Genomic DNA, 16889 nt, shown 5'->3' on the forward strand with positions numbered 1-16889 from the left:
TCTAGTGTTGTAGTGTTGCTCTTTCCATTTCCAATGAGCTTGTTATCCTCCTGCTTCTGTTTCATCAATGTCAGTTCATATAGATCTTACCATGCATCTCTACCTTCATCATTTCTTTCAGACCTGTACCATAGTTTCTTTAGCTATTAAATCACCATTACACAAAGTGCTATTAAAGGGTTGGCACTAGGTGGCACAGTGAGTAAAGCGCCTGCCCTGGAGCCTGAGTTCGGATCTGGCCTCAGACACTTAACACACACAAAAAAAACTAGCTGTGTAACCTTGGGCAAGTTACTTAACCCCAATTGCCCTCCAAAAAAGCAAAAAAAAAAAAGTGCTATTAAAAAAAACACACAAGACATTAAAGTGTGTATGTTACCTTTTCGTCATTGAGTAGGGGATTGGAGAAAATGGGGGTTGGTGTATGCCCTTCTTTGTGATCTCTGCTTTTTCTGAGACTTTTTTACCCTTTAGGAAAGAAAAATCATCGAATCATTCATGTCACATTTCAGAGTAGTGAGAATGTGGTAGTCCAGAAATGGTATTATGTCCTGAAAGACTAATAATGCATGTTAGTTTCTTAAGTGTTTTTAGAAAGGGTAAGTTGAATGTTAGAGCTTAGAAGGACCTTAGTGATTATCTCATTCACTGTGTTTATTTTATAGATGAGAATACTGAGGCCCAAGAGGAAACACACTTGCTCCACGTTACATAGACAGTAAGGGACAACGTTAAGATTCAAACCTAGGTCATCTTGTTCCAAATCTAATTCTCTTTCACCACTATACCATCATTTTCTGTTTCTTATGGGTTATAAAGTATAAATTGTCCTTAAGAAAGCTCCCAGAAGCTTTCACTGGGATATGACTAATTGGCACAACATTTTAATTTTTTAAATGTTGAACTCACACATCCAAAAACCAATGAGCATTCCTGTGTATATGGTAGTAATAATAGCTAACAGGGTCTGTGCTAATCACTTTACAGATACTTTCTCATTTGATCCTCATAACCACCCTGAGAAGTAGATGCTATTATTATCCCCATTTTACATATGGGGAAACTGATGCAAACAGAGGTTATGTGACATGCCCAGGGTCATACAGCTAGTAGGGATTTGAGGCCAGTATCGAACTTAAGTCTCCCTGACTCCAAGCATTGTGCTGCTAGCTATATGTACATAGGACAGAGGATTATATATGAAACCTTGAAGCTCCATTCCAAACCTCTAGCTTTTAAAAAAAAAGCAATCAACTACATTACTTTCAAAAGTTCCCTGCTTATGTGTTCCTTTTAAATGTCCTTTTGTTATTTATCTAATTTTTTTTTAAATGTTGAATTAATGGAACTTCTTTCCCTGTTTGGTTATCTTACTGTGTATAGAATGCTAGATCTGGAGACCTGATTGCTAGACCGTGCCTGCTTACCTGTGCAGCATTTATCAGTACAGGGATCTATGACCAAAGGCTAAAAGAGTATTTCTCTCCAGTACAGCTTATCTCTTAATCATGCATGTCTGACTCATTCCTAGTTTCTGTACAGCATTGGATGGCCTGACAGGTTGACCTTACTTCCACTGCTATAGGTCAAGTAGATTGGTTATCTCTCAGTTCCTCAACTGCTTCATAAGACAAAGGAGATCATATATATTGTATATAACATCATATGTGTGTATTTTTGTTATATAATGTATGTGTTTCTGTGCGTGTGTGAGAAGTAACATTCTCTACCCATACAGCTGCTCCTTGGTTTTCAGAACCCCTCATCTCTGAAATGCCTGGGAACATAGCTGTCACTGGAACATTCTCCAACTGGGAAACTCAAAGGAACCATTCAGAGCTAATGATTTAGGCCAGACTGAGCTGAGGAATGATGGCTGGTGGCTGCCTTTTACATAGCTGGCATGATGGGTCAGTCAATCAAAGCACCAAAAAAACCAATAATTCCGCCACCCAATAATAATTAGGCATTATAGTGTAAATAGAGCATAAAGGCTCACACAATTACATAGGATAAAATAGTCAAGGCATATAATAGTTCCCATCCTCAAAACAGTAGCACTTTGCATAATTTGCATAGGTTTCCAAAGATATTGTCTAGCAAAATTCCACCTCTTGTACCGATACACCATATTACTGCCCTGGGGATTAGTGGGGTGGTGCAACACTTAGGAAAGGAATTCTAGGAGCTAAGTCCTCTTTAATGAATGAATAATACCTTATTAAGCATTTATTATGTACCAAGCACCATAGTCAGCTCTGGAGATATAGATTGAAAAGTAAAACATTTACTCATCTCAAGAAGCTCACATTCAAGTGGGAGAAAAACACAAAAGTCTCAGCTACAAGTCAGATGGAAACATCCCATGGTACATAAATGTAGCAGCAAAGTGGGTGTGAATGCTGCTTTGATGTTCTTTACACTGATAAAATCATACCTGTTTCTGATGTTGAACCATTTCACAGTGCCAACATGGCAACAGCTTCCCTTTCTGAGTCTTCAGTAGACAACTATTAGAGTGGCTGCCAGGATGCAATTCTAGGCAGTGTTTTCTAGGATAGTAGCTGAGGGCACTAGGCTGGAAGCATTTTTGTTCCCAAGGCTCTTGGGTTTAGGTCCAGGATTCTGATGCATCTACAGTAGAGTCTGAAGGAAGATGGTGGTCAAAGTGGTGGTGGTAGTGGTTTGACTTTCCTGGCATATGCTGCTTGCTTTCTCTTAGGGTGCCCAATTGCTTAAGCCAGGTGGGCTTTGGGGCAGCTAGGTGGTACAGTGGATAGAGTGCTTGGCCTGGAGTGAGAAAGACCCGAGTTTAAATCTGACCTTATACACTTACTAGCTGTGTAACCCTGGGCAAGTCATTTAACCCCATTTGCCTCATTTTCCTCATCTGTAAAATGAGCTGGAGAAGGAAATGGCAAACCACTCCAGTTTCTGCCAAGAAAGCTCCAAATGGGATCACAAGGAGTCTAGAACAAATGAACAATAGCAAAGATGGACTTTGCCAGCCCTGGAAATGGTAGTTGTCGTTTACTGGGGAATACTGCCCCAGATGATGTCTGTACAGACTGGGCTGGAAGCAAGACAGGGTGCTGCCACTCCCAGAGCTCATCTGTTGATGGTCAGCAGTTGTGGCTGGTGATGATGAAGAACATAGGCCCCCTCTCCAATGGTGGCTGCAAGGGCTGCCCCGGAAGAAAATCTGGACCTTGCAACAAGGCCACTACATGTAGTTGACACTGGCTATTTTCCCAAATAGCAGCTACTTCACCAAAGTCAGTGATTCTGTCCTCTCCTGTTTTTCAGGGGAAGCTGGTCTAGATAGATGCAGGTTTGGAAGGCCTTTTAATTAAGAAGCTTAGAGGGGATACATTGGGTAGAGGAATACCCTTGATGGGAGGATTGCCTGTTGCCGGAGAAAGCCTGAGTTTTGGGTTATGCTTCTCTTTGCAGGACAAAGGAGGCTACAGCCTCAGTGCTAGCAGGGCAAGATGCTTGAGATAAACCAGCATTGGGAGTTTGGGAAAAGTGGACAAGTGACTGAAAATGTATTAAATTTTGCCATTTGAAAGCAATTTTGGGCAAAAATTTCACGTAAGGATGGATTTCAAGATAGCCTGGAAGAGCGCTATCCCAGGCAAGGTGATAGGCAGGTTAAACGTGTTTATCAGGCTCCTAAGGCGAGCAAGCCCTGCGCCAGGCGCTGTCACAAAGACAATAGCAAAACAAGCCCTGCCCTCAAGGAGCTTACTTTCTATTTGTGGTACAAGTTAATGTAGACAGAAAGGCGGATGTGAGGAAAATGAAAGACCTCCTGCCAAACTCAAGTCTTGAGCCTAGTCTTATAGAAAACCCGTGACTCCAAAACATAGTGGTGATATAGGAGAGCACTCCAGGCAATGGAGAGAGTGCATACAAGTGTATGTTATTGCAATATGGAGTGTGATGCATGAGGAACACCAAGAAAACCAGTTTAGCTGGACCATAGAGTCCATGGAAAGGAGTAGTATATAATAAGCCTGGGAAGGTAGGACAGAGTCTGGTTATGAATGCCAAACAGGAATATATATTTGATCCTAAAGATGATAGTGTGAAAGTATTTAAAACCTTTTAGTTTCTCTAGAAATATTAAATTCTATTTCTCTGCTCTAAAAAGTCCTTTGGGAAAGCCTCTTAGAAAACATGGTGACAGGTCTAAGACAAAAAGGGTCCTCCTTAGAGATGTGAATTCAGAGTGATAACCAAATTTGATTCTTGTTCTTGGGACTCCCCACCCACCTGAAGTCATAACTAGGATCCACCCTTCTCCATTGAGAAAGGATTTGTTTACTCCAGAAGTGAAAGGAGTTGCCTGGGAGGGAATGGCCTTGGTTACTAAAAAATTCCATAATGTTAACCCAAACTGTATTGTGATCTTTCCTTGTTCGAGATGCCTATAACTTATGTGATGTCTTCTTGGGGTAGAGAAGATATGTTGTACACATAAATAGCTATGCCAGTTTGGACATGTCTGTCTCCAAGCTAAAAAATAGCTTGATATATAGAGGTTATGTCACAGATTATGATTGCAGATTATTTATGATGATTATATATTTAGCATTAGCTAAATTAAATAAATTTATTTTTTGAAAAAGTAAATTAGGGGCGGCCAGGTAGCACAGCGAGTAAGAGCACCGGCTCCAGTGTTGAGAAGACCTGGAGATCGAATCCTGGGCTCAGACACTTAGCACCCACCCAGAAACACCTGGCCATGTAACCTTGAGCAAGTTACTTAACCCCAATTGCTTAGGGGCATCCAGGTGGCTCAGCCAGTAAGAGCACCAGCTCCAGTGTCAGGATGACCTGGATCATATCCGGGCTCAGATACTCAGCACCACACCCAGAAATAACTGGCCATGTAACCTTGAGCAAATTACTTAACTCCAATTGCTTTAAAAAATAAAAAAAAAAAGTAAATTAAAATTGTTTCTAGTCTGAATGATGAACCTAGAGAACATACAGTATTAGTATTACTGTTTTTTTTTCATTGACAGGGAAACTACTGGAGTTTACTAGAGTTCGGAAAGGTGACAATCAGAATTATGCTGTTAAGAAAATCACCAGGATGACTGGAAGGATGTTGAATAGAGCCCCGTAGTGATTGGGAGGTCCAGATAAGGGATAGTTTCTGAGAAGATAGTATACTGTTTTGGACATGTGTGAGATGTGTATGGGGCATCCAGTTCAAACTATTCAATATGCAGTTTGTGATGCAGGACTGGAATAATGAACATAACTTTTTGTGGACAGGACCCAGTACTAAGCTCTGAAGATAACTGCAAGCAAGACAATCCTTGTCCACATTCTATTAGGGGAACAGGAAACATAAAGGAGAATTGTGAGAAGATAGGTACATGCTGTGGAGATGTTTGAGAAGTGGTATTGGAACCTGGTATGGGACAAAATGAGATTGAAAGCTCATCTATCAGAACCCAGCTTCTCGGGGGCAGAAGTCAAGATTCCCGTGGGAAGGAAATGAGGATGACCACCAGGCAGCGTGGTATAGAAAGCCTAATTAACAGAATCTAGCTTCCTGGGACAGAATCCAAGGTTCCAGTGAGAAACAGGAAAATTTCCCAGACTATTTTTTCCTTTAAACAATATTAGACTGACTATTCACATTTTTTTTTGTCACATTTTTTGCATTGTTCCATTTAATCTTCATAGAGCTGATAGAACACTTATTGCTCCCATTAGACAGAGGGGAAACATGCTCGTATGACAGTGATTTTTTTTCTGTCAAGGCTAATAAGTGATATAGCAGCGTCTTTTCACCCTTTCAAGGAATCTTGAAAGATTTTAATGTGTCCAGAAGAGCCTGTGCAGTATTTTTGTTATAAGGAAAAGGTGTTTGGTATTTTTTGTTTTTGTTTCTTTTTGGAGGCAGCTAGGCAGCATAGTGGATAAAGTGCTGGACTTATTTATATTAGTTAAGCTTCTGGATAAAACCATTGTAACCCTTGCCTCAAAGAGTCATTTGCATAGAGTTTTTTTTTTTTGATTGCTCAATGTTCAGTGCCTATGTGAGTGGAAGAAAGGAGAAATCCTGGTTGTCTTTGGGCTTCCAAGTAATTGAAGTACAGCTCTTCTACATGTCAGTTTCTACCTAGAACCTTTCTTTCCCTTCAGGAACCTGAAGAGACTCTAGAACTTCATGCCTTATTTCAAGAGCTGGTGCAGACCCTCATCTCCTCACTCTTGGAATATTGCAGTAGCCTACTAGTGGGTCTGCCTGTCTCCAATCTCTCCCCACTCCAATTCATCCACCAAAGTGATTGTCCTAAAGGTCAGATCCTGTCATGTCACACCCCGTTCAATAAACTCCAGTAGCTTCCTATCACCTCCAGGATAAAATATAAAATCTTGTTTGGCATTCAAAACACTTCATGAACTATCCCTCTCTTACATTTCCAATCTTCTTATACCTGGCTCCTCACCATGTACTCTTTTGATTCAATGACATTGGCCTCCTTGCCGTTCCACAAACAAGATACTCCATCTCTAAACTCTGGATGAAATTTTTCTGGCTGACCCCCATGCCTGGAATGTTCTTCCCCCATCTCTAATTAGCTAACCTAATGGTCACTAAACCATACACAAAGATCCCTATGGGAGTCTATTAACTTAGAAAACCATGCCTTAACATTATATGTTTTATTATATTTTTATTTATTTTGATAATTTTTTTTCTCAATTATATATATGGTTTGTGCTGCACTCAGGGGACCCACCTCTCACATGTTTGACACCTCTGTTCTACAGGAATCCTTTTCCAATTCCTCAATTCTACTGCCTTTCTTTTCTTAATTGTTTCTTATCTATCCTGTGTATAGCTTATTTGGACATATTTGTTTGCTTATTGTCTCTCCCATTAGATTGTGAGCTCTTTGAAGGCAGGGACTCTCTTTTACCCCTTTTTGTATCCCCAGAATCAGAACTGGGCCTGGCACATAACAGGCACTTAAATGTTTCTTGGCTGACTAACCACTACTCTGAGAAAAATGGATAGTTGGGATGTACAATGAAAAAAATTGTGAGAAATCTCCTTGCATCAGTCCATTCCCTAGCCTTCCTCTCTCCCCTCCTACACCTCTTCTTTGATATCTGCTGTACTGACTCTTAGCCCCAGCCTTGGTGAATGCTGATGACCTGAGGAGGAGAGAGCTCAACAGGTATTACTAGGTGCATTTTTCCAGGTCATCTGCAATATCTGTTAAAGCCACTGACCCTTTGAATTTGTACCAGGCCAATGTCATTGTCATCCTTACCATTGTCATCATTACCATTACTATAACTGACATTTATATGGTTCTTTAAAGTTTGTGGAACCCTTTAAATACATGATCCCATTTGAGTTTCAAAACCACCCTGTAGGGGTGGCTAGGTGGCTCAGTGAATAGAGCACCAGCCCTGGAATTAGGAGGACCTGAGTTCAATTTTGGTCTCAGACACTTAACACTTACTAGCCGTGTGACCTTGGGCAAGTCACTTAACCCCAATTGCCCTACCTTCCCCCTTCCAAAAAGCAAAAAAGCCCACCCTGTGAGAGGTACTAGAATTATACCTATTTTTACAGCTAAGAAAACTGAGGGTTGGAGAGGATGAGCAATTCACCCATGGTCATACAGCTACTAAGCACCAGAAGTGAGATCTGAACCGGCTCCTTTTGGTTGCCAATCCAGATTCTATTCATTATAGCATCCTGCTTGTTCACATGCCATCCATGTAGCCCCCAGATAGTATTAACCATCTTCTTTTGCCACAGGAGGTGACTTCACCCACAACCATTCTTATTAGTTTTGCTTGATCACTCTGCTCACATAACTGACTATAGGACAGCCAAAACGTTAGTGACTCATGAGGTAACACCTGTTTAGCCTCATTTTCCAAATTGGGGTGGGGCAAAGAATAATGTATGGACCACAGGGTTTATTGCAAAAGCAGACCAAAGAGAAAAAGTCAACAGGAAAAGAATAAAACAGAATGATGAGTAATACCATTTCTCTAAATCGGTGGGATTGGACCAATAGGATTTTGCTGAAGGTGACATTTTGATGTATTCTTTGTCTTTTTTTTTTCCGTCAACTTTTTTTTCTCAAATGCTTTATTAACTTCTGATTTACATTATTTGTTTCAGCCAGATTTTAAGTTACAAATTTTCTCCCCATTTTTCCACTACCCACCACCCCAAAATAGAAGTCCCACAGGATATCCCCTCCTCCAATCTGCTCTCTCTCATATTTTCTCCCATACGCCTTTCTACTTTTCCAGTGGATCTCAATGCCGCTGTGCCTGTATATCTTATTTCCCAATTACATGTAAAATAGTATTAATAATAGTATACACACACACATTTGAATATTTGATTTTAAAACTGAATTCCAGATTCATTCCCTTCCTTCCTTGTCACCCACCTTTACTGGGAAGATAAGCAGTTCAGTATAGGTTGTACATGTGTGGCTAATGCAAAACAATAACACAGTAGATATATTGTAAAAGACTGACTATATTTCCCTCCCTCCTATCCCACCTCCCACTTGTTCTGTTCTCTACTTTGATCCAGTCCCTTTTCAAAAGTGGGTGCTTCCAACTTCCCTCCCCTACCCCAACCTGCCCTCCCTTCCATCATCCCTCCTCTTATCCCCTTCCCCCCCTACTCTCCTGTAGGGTGAGATACCCTATTTAGTGTGTATTTCATTCCCTCCTCAAGCCAAATTCAATGGGAATAAGGTTGACCCATTCCCTTTTGCCTTCCTATTCTTCCCCTCCATTGTAACCATTTTCCCTTGCCTCTTCTATATGAGATAGTCCACCCCATTCTGTCTCTCCCCATCTCCTCTTATTACATTCCTCTCTCACCTCTCAGTTTCACCTTTTAAGTATCATCCCTTCCTGTTAAATTGGTCCTGTGCCCTCTATGTATACCTGTAAACATTTATACACATTCACATATGTATTCATATGCCCATATACCCTCATATATAGACATATATGTGTATATATTCCCTTCAACTACTGAGAAAAGTTTCATAAGTTACAATTGTTGTTTTTCCATGTAGAAATGTTAATAGTTCAATTTTGGTAAGTTCCTTAGGATTTCTTTTCCCTGTTTACCTTCTCATGTTTCTCTTGCTTCTTGTATCTGAATATCAGATTTTCTACTCAGCTCTGGTTTTTTCAGCAAGGATGCTTGAAAGTCCTCTATTCCACTGAATGACCATATTTTCCCCTGAAACAGGATACTCAGTTTTGCTGGGTAGTTTTAATTAATCTTCGTTTTAATCCCAGCTCCTTTGACCTCCAGAATATCATATTCCAAGCCCTTTGATCCCTCAGTGTAGAAGCTGCCAGATCCTGGGTTATCCTGATTGTGTTTCCACAATATTCAAATTGTTTCTTCCTGGCTGCTTGTAATATTCTCTCCTTAATCTGGGAATTCCAGAACCTGACTATAATATTCCTAGGAATTTTCTTTTTGGGATTTTTTTCAGGAGGTGATCAGTGGATTCTTTCAAGCTCTATTTTGCCCTCTCGTTCTAAAACATCAGGGCAGTTTTCTTTGAGAACTTCCTGGAGGATGATTTCTAGGTTCTTACTTTGCTCATGGCTTTCAGGTAATCCAATAATTTTTAAATTAGCTCTCCTAGATCTATTTTCCAGGTCAGTGGTTTTTCCCATGAGATATTTCACATTGCCTTCTATTCTTTCATTTGTTTGGATCTGTTTAACAGCATCTTGATTTCTCATAAAGTCATTAGCTTCCATTTGCTCCAATCTAATTCTGAAGCAATGGTTCTCCTCATTGAGCTTTTGAGATTCTTTTTCCATCTAGCAAATTGGGCTTTTTAAGGCATTCTTCTCCTCATTGCCTTTTTGGGCCTCCTTTGCCATTTGAGTCAGTCTGTTTTTTAAGGTATGATTTTCCTCAGTCAGGCTGTTGACTCTCATTTCATAATTTTCTTGCATTGTTCTCATTTCTCTTCCCAATTTTTCCTCCACTTCTCTTATCTGCTCTTCAGGTCCTCTATGGCCTGTAACCAGCTTGTATTTTCCTTTGAAGCTTTTGGTGCAGGAGTTCTGACTTCACTGTTTCCCTCCTGTTCCTGCTTTGCTCCTTTTTGTCCCCAAAATAGGAGTCTAATGTTGGAATCTTCTGTCTGCTTTGCTTCCTTTGCCTGGTCATGTTGCCCCTCAGTCACCTGACCCCTGGGCTTTTTGCCACAGTAGGACTCTGCCACCAGACAGGGGAGCTTTTGTCCCTAATGCTGGGGTTTTCTCAGCTTCCAGAGGTATTAGATGGGTGCCCTCTCTGAGGTCTCCACACGCTCTGTCAAGCTGGACACATGCCCCAGAACCTCCACCCTAGACTGCAATCCAGATCCAAGCAGGTTAAAGAAAGAGCGATGACCCCTCAGACTGGTGCTTGGTCCCCCTACACTCTGCAGGCCAGGAGCTAAAGCTGCCAAGGGGCACTGGCTGGCTGTGCTGGGCCTCTCAGCAGCTTCTTGCCCCAGGGGGCAAAAGTCATGCACTCCCACTTACTGGGTCCCAAAGTCCAGACTGTACTGACCTCTCACTTTGTCCTTTGCATCTATATGTTGATAAATCTGGAAACGGCCACAGCTGCTGGTTATCTGGAGTTCCTCCAGCGAGCGGCTGGTCAGGCCCACCCTGGGGCTAAAGCCTTGTCATGGGGTTGGGCTCGGCTCCCAGAACGCTGCGCTGGCTGATTCCTGCTAGCCTGCCGGGCTGTCCTCAGCAGGCAGTTAGCTTCTCTGTGTCATGTTGTGGGTTCTGAAGCTCCAAAGTTTGTTTAGAGTCCCCTTTTTACATGGATTGGGGAAGGTGGAAGCCGGAGCAGCTTGGAGGTCCTGCTTCTACTCTGCCATCTTGGCTCTGCCCCTCTGTCCTTTGTTTTCAAAGAGGACCAGTGATATCACAAGTGATGTCTTGACTTGTATGCATAAATTGGATTTAAGTGAGAAAAAGTGGCACCAAGTCATCAATATCACTCTCTCTTCCAGAGTCATGGCAATCCAGTGTCAGGACAAAAGTCAGAATGACTGGCAATGCCTTGGGATGCAGTGGATGACCTTGGCATATTCAATATCTGACCATGCTCTAAATACTCCACAGCATCTGCTTCAACAATCTTCATTTCCATTGGAGCAAATTGTTCTCATCTCCCCATTCTGCTGGGGAAAGTTTTCACATGCTTAGGATAGGTACCCCTCAACTCACTGACAGATTTGAGGCCTGTCTGTCACCTCAACCTGGTTTAGCCCGTCTGCCAAGACAGTTTACTGAGGTGTGGCTGCTGTACAGCCACAGCTTCCTGGAGCCACAAGTGAGAGTGGGGTGAATCAGATGGACAAGCAACAGTGAAAAGGCTCTCATACCTGTGGTGCTAGTCCTGAACATTCCATTTTGATGTATGTAGACTTGACATGTGCCAGAAGTATAGAAGTAGCTTTTCCCCTGTGCTGTGTGGGATGGAGGAAAGCCAAATTCATGTGCACCAGAGAAAAGAGAAAGACATCTTCTGGGTGTAGTGTCTGCAATAAACATGCTGGAAGAACAACTGCACTGGTACCTACCAGGAAGTTCCAGGTCCAAGACAAGAACTGCAGGTGGGGACACAAAGATATAAGATTTGGAAGAGATACAGTACATGAAAATGGGATCAAGAGAGCAAGCAGACTCCAAGGAGAAGCAGACAAGCAGTGAGACCGCACACTGTGGATTCCATACACATTACTGGAGTCTCCATTAAGGTCTGAACAATGATTGGTAGTGGGGGAGGTGGAGGTAGACCTGTAATAGTCATCCCATATAACACATATTGAGCTATCCTAGCTGCTTTGGGGCCACTAGGTGGTGAAGTGAATAGAATGCCAGGCCTGGAGTCAGGAAGACCTGAGTTCAAATATAGCTTCAGGTACATGTGTGACCCCAGGCAAGTCACTTAACCTTGATTGCCTCAGTTGCCTCATCTGTAAAATGAGCTGGAGAAGGAAATGGCAAATCACTCCAGTATCTTTGCAAAGAAAACCCCCAAATGGGGTCATGAAGAATCATACTCTACTAAACAAAAACAACAGTTGCATCTAGCCAACTGAGTGAGAAAAGTTTTATTCCTTTGGAATAACAAAGAAATCCCTTTATTAGTCCCTTAGTCCTGTGATAGCAGCAAAGAATATCAGCATCCACATAGCCTGCTGAGCCAGAAAAAGGTACCCTCTTATAAAAAAGGAAAATAGGTCCCTGGACACATTGCCACACATATTTGGTGAACTAGACCTATACAATGATACTGTGTTGATGGAAAAAATATAGACAACAAAAATGTAAAGTGACATCTGATAACCTTCAAGAATTTCGGTTGGTCAAGATGGTGGAGCAGAAGTAGGACCTCTGTGCAGCTCTGGCTTCCACCTTCCCCAATCCATGTAAAAGGGGACTCTGAACAAACTTTGGAGCTGCAGAACCCACAAAATGACACAGAGAAGCTAACCTCCCACTGAGGACAGCCTGGCAGACTGGCAGGAATCGGCCAGTGCAGCACTCTGGGAGCCAAGCCCAGGACTGCATGAGCAGGATGTTTTAACCCCAGGATGGGCCTGACCAGCCGCCAGCTGGAGAGACTCCAGATCACCAGCAGCTGTGGCTGTTTCCAGATTTATCAACACATAGACACAAAGGAGAAAGTGAGAGGTCAGTGCAGTGTGGACTTTGGGACCAGTAGTTGGGAGAGCATTAGCTTTTGCCCCCAGGGAGAGAAGCTGCTGAGACACCTTGGCTCAGCCTGCACCACGTTGTAGCTTCAGCTCCTGGCCTGCAGACTGTAGGGGGACCAAGCGACCAGTCTGAAGGGTAATCGCTCTTACTTTAACCTGCTTGGATCTGGATTGCGGTCTAGGGTGGAGGTCCTGGGGTGTGTGACCAGCTTGCCAGAACATGTGGAGGCCTTAGAGAGGGCACCCATCTAATACCTCTGGAAGCTGAGAAAACCCCAGCATTAGGGACAAAAGCTCCCCTGTCTGGTGGCAGAGTCCTACTGTGGCAAAAAGCCCAGGGGTCAGGTGACTGAGGGGCAACATGACCAGGCAAAGGAAGCAAAGCAAACAGAAGAATCCAACATTAGACTCCTATTTTGGGGACAAAAAGGAGCAGGGCATGGAACAGGAGGAAGACAGTGAAGTCAGAACTCCTGCACCAAAAGCTTCAAAGGAAAATACAAGCTGGTCACAGGCCATAGAGGAACTTAAGAAAGATTTTGAAAACCAAATAAGAGAAGTGGAGGAAAAAAAAAAGTCGAAGTTGCCAGATGGAAAAAGAATCTCAAAAGCTCAATGAGGAGAATCATTACCTCAGATTTAGAATGGAGCAAAGGGAAGCTAGTGACTTCATGAGAAATCAAGATGATGTTAAACAGATCCAAACAAATAAAAGAATAGAAGGCAATGTAAAATATCTCATGGGAAAAACCACTGACCTGGAAAATAGATCCAGGAGAGATAATTTTAAAATTATTGTACTACCTGAAAGCCATGATCAAAGAAAGAATCTAGAAATCATCCTCCAATAAATTCTCAAGGAAAATTGCCCTGATGTTCTAGAACCAGAAGGCAAAATGGAGGTTGAAAGAATCCACCAATCACCTCCTGAAAAAGATGCCAAAAAGAAAACTCCTAGGAATATTATAGCCAGGTTCCAGAATTCCCAGATCAAGGAGAGAATATTACAAGCAGCCAGGAAGAAACAATTTGAATATTGTGGAAACACAACTCAGGATAACACAGGATCTGGCAGCTTCTATACTGAGGGATCAAAGGGCCTGGAATATGATATTCTGGAGGGCAGAGGATCTGGGATTAAAACCAAGAATCACCTACCCAGCAAAACTGAGTATCATGTTTCAGGGGAAAATATGGTCATTCAGTGGAGTAGAGGACTTTCAAACATTCTTAATGAAAAACCCAGAGTTGAATAGAGAATTTGACATTCAGATACAAGAAGCAAGAGAAGCTTGAGAAGGTAAACAGCGAAAAGAAATCATAAGCCACTTATCAAAGTTGAACTATTAACATTCTTACATCAAAAAATGATCATTGTAACTGATGAAACTTTTCTCAGTATGAAAATAGTTGAAGGGAATATATATATATATATATATATATATATATATTTAATGTCTATATTGGAGGGTGTATGGGCATATGAATACATATGTGAATGTGTGTATATATGTTTACAGGTTTACATAGATAGAGGGCACAGGACCAATTTAATTGGAAGGGATGATACTTAAAAGGTGAAATTAAGAGGTGAGAGAGGAATATAATGAGAGGAGATGGAGAGAGACAGAATGGGGTAAACTATCTCATGTAGAAGAGGCAAGGGAAAATGGTTACAATGGAGGGGAAGAATAGGAAGGCAAAAGGGAATGGGTCAACCTCATTCTCATTGAATTTGGCTCGGGGAGGGAATGAAATACAAACTAAATAGGGTATCTCACCCTACAGGAGAGTAGGGGGGAAGGGGATGAGGGGGATGGTGGAAGGGAGGGCAGGCTGGAGGGGAGGGAAGTTGAAAGCACTCACTTTTGAATAGGGACAGGATCAAAGTAGAGAATAGAAAAAGTGGGAGGTGGGATAGGAGGGAGGGAAATATAGTCAGTCATTTACAATATATCTACCATGTTGATGTTTTGCATTAGCTACACATGTACAACCTACACTGAACTGCTTATCTTAAGGGTTTCGTGACAAGGGAGGAAGAGAATGAATCTGGAATTCAAAGTTTACAAATAAAATGTTTGAAATTATATATATATATTTATATATATATATAATATATATGTATACTATTATTAATACTATTTTAAATGTAATTGGGAACTAAGACATACAGGCATTGGGGCATAGAGATCCAGCATGCCCTAGTGGAAAAGTCTAAGGGGGTATGGGAGAAGATATGGGAGAGAGCAAATTGGAGGAGGTGATATCCTGTGGGATTGCTATTTTGGGGTGTTATGTAGGGGAAAAATGGGGAGAAAATTTGTAACTCAAAATCTGGCAGAAATTAATGATGTAAATCAGAAGTTAATAAAGCATTTGAAAAATGAAAAAAAAAAGAAGTTTCGTTAAAGGAGACAAATAGTAATATACATTTATAGCATTTATTATTCCCATAAAGCTAGCAACGTGTACAAGGAGCCAGGAGCTGAGTCCTGACTGATGAACAGAGGAATCAGAAAACTTTTTATACATTTTAGAACCATCCCAACTCAGGGTGACTGTGTCACACAATTTTATGATCTCCATTTATTACCATTTATATGTGAAAAAGAATTTCCTTGGTTGTAAATACAAATTGACAACAAACAGAGCAGGGTCTGTTTACATTTTATGGTCTCAGCTTGTCTGTTTTTCTCCCAAGATAAGGGGGAATCCTACCAGCCTTATCTGGTTTCTCATGTCTTACTGACACAGAAGGCAAAGGAAAGCAGTCTTTTTGATTAATTCAGACTTTGGCCAAATATAATATTTAGTGATTTTCTTTTCCACCCTTTTGGTCAGGAACAAATTTATTAAAATTTCATTTCTTGACCAAAGAAGGTATGAAAAAAACTCTCTTCTTGGTAGTTTTCCCAATATCCTTATCTAGGTGAATTCAGGTTTTTCCCAATCACTTCCTGAAATAGGGGCACTAAGGATGATAGTTGAACAGTTGGATATCACCAGATATGGGCAGTTACTGTAAGGCATTTGCAATACAAGCAAAAGGAGCAGGCTGCAAGAGGGATCAAGGTAGCACAATGGGAATATAGAAAAATAAGCTAAAGCTGTAAAAAGAAATTTAAAAAAACAGTCTTGGGTATGTGGGGGGGGGGACGGACAAGGAGGGAGCATTTCTTGTGCAGGCCTGGTCTGGACTCTTTGGAAAGCTGTCTGCAACTGATATCATCTTTTTCAGGTCTCTTAGCTCAGATGTCCACTCAGGAGCAGGGATATTCTTTGGATGATCCACAAGCTGGAGTAGTCAGACAGGCCTGACAGGGGGTCCCAGAAACATATGATTTGACACCAAAGGTACATAAAAATGGTTCAGTTTCCCAGCTATGCAAGGTTAGGCTCAAACAGTATCACAAATAGTTCAGTTTTCTAGCCAATCAGGGCTAGACTCAAACAGTACAATAAAGTTTCTCTCACAGTTTTACAAAATTGGATAATTACATTAAGTCAGGTAACTTCTTAGGTGGCTCACAATAAACTAGTTTTGGGAAGGGAGGTTACACAACATCAAGATAACCAAGAAAACTTACACATGAACCATATAAATTAACAGAATTATTATTACAAAATATTAATTAACATCAAATTCCTTCTATCCCAGTGACCTATTCCCAATATCCATTTAAACAGCACTTTTTGAATCCCAGATGCCTCATATAGTTATACAATTCAAAAAGGGAGTTCTGCTTTTCTGATTCAGATCTAGAGGTTCCCAGATAATTCTGACTTAATATAAATTAATACAATTACTTAAAATTGGTTCTACATCTTTGAAACGTCAGAGAATTTTTAGGTTTTTTTTTTGTTATTTGTTATTCTTATCCTTACCTAAATCCTGTACCTGGTATAGGAATCCTTTAAAATGTGAAGATCTATCCAAAAAATGAGTTCATCTGCCTTTTAAAATTATCAGACAGATACTTTAATGAAGAATAATAATTTCTATGTTACCACTGTCTTATACAGTCTTTGTGCAAAAATCAAAACTTGAGGTCTTATTACCAAACATGCTTAAAGTTTAAATTTCCATGATAGAAAATTTTGGAGGCCAAT

The sequence above is a fragment of the Petaurus breviceps genome, unplaced genomic scaffold (assembly GCF_028583685.1).
Source record: "Petaurus breviceps papuanus isolate PSGF00001 unplaced genomic scaffold, PetGlider_PUasm1.0 89488, whole genome shotgun sequence".
Classification (NCBI taxonomy): domain Eukaryota; kingdom Metazoa; phylum Chordata; class Mammalia; order Diprotodontia; family Petauridae; genus Petaurus; species Petaurus breviceps.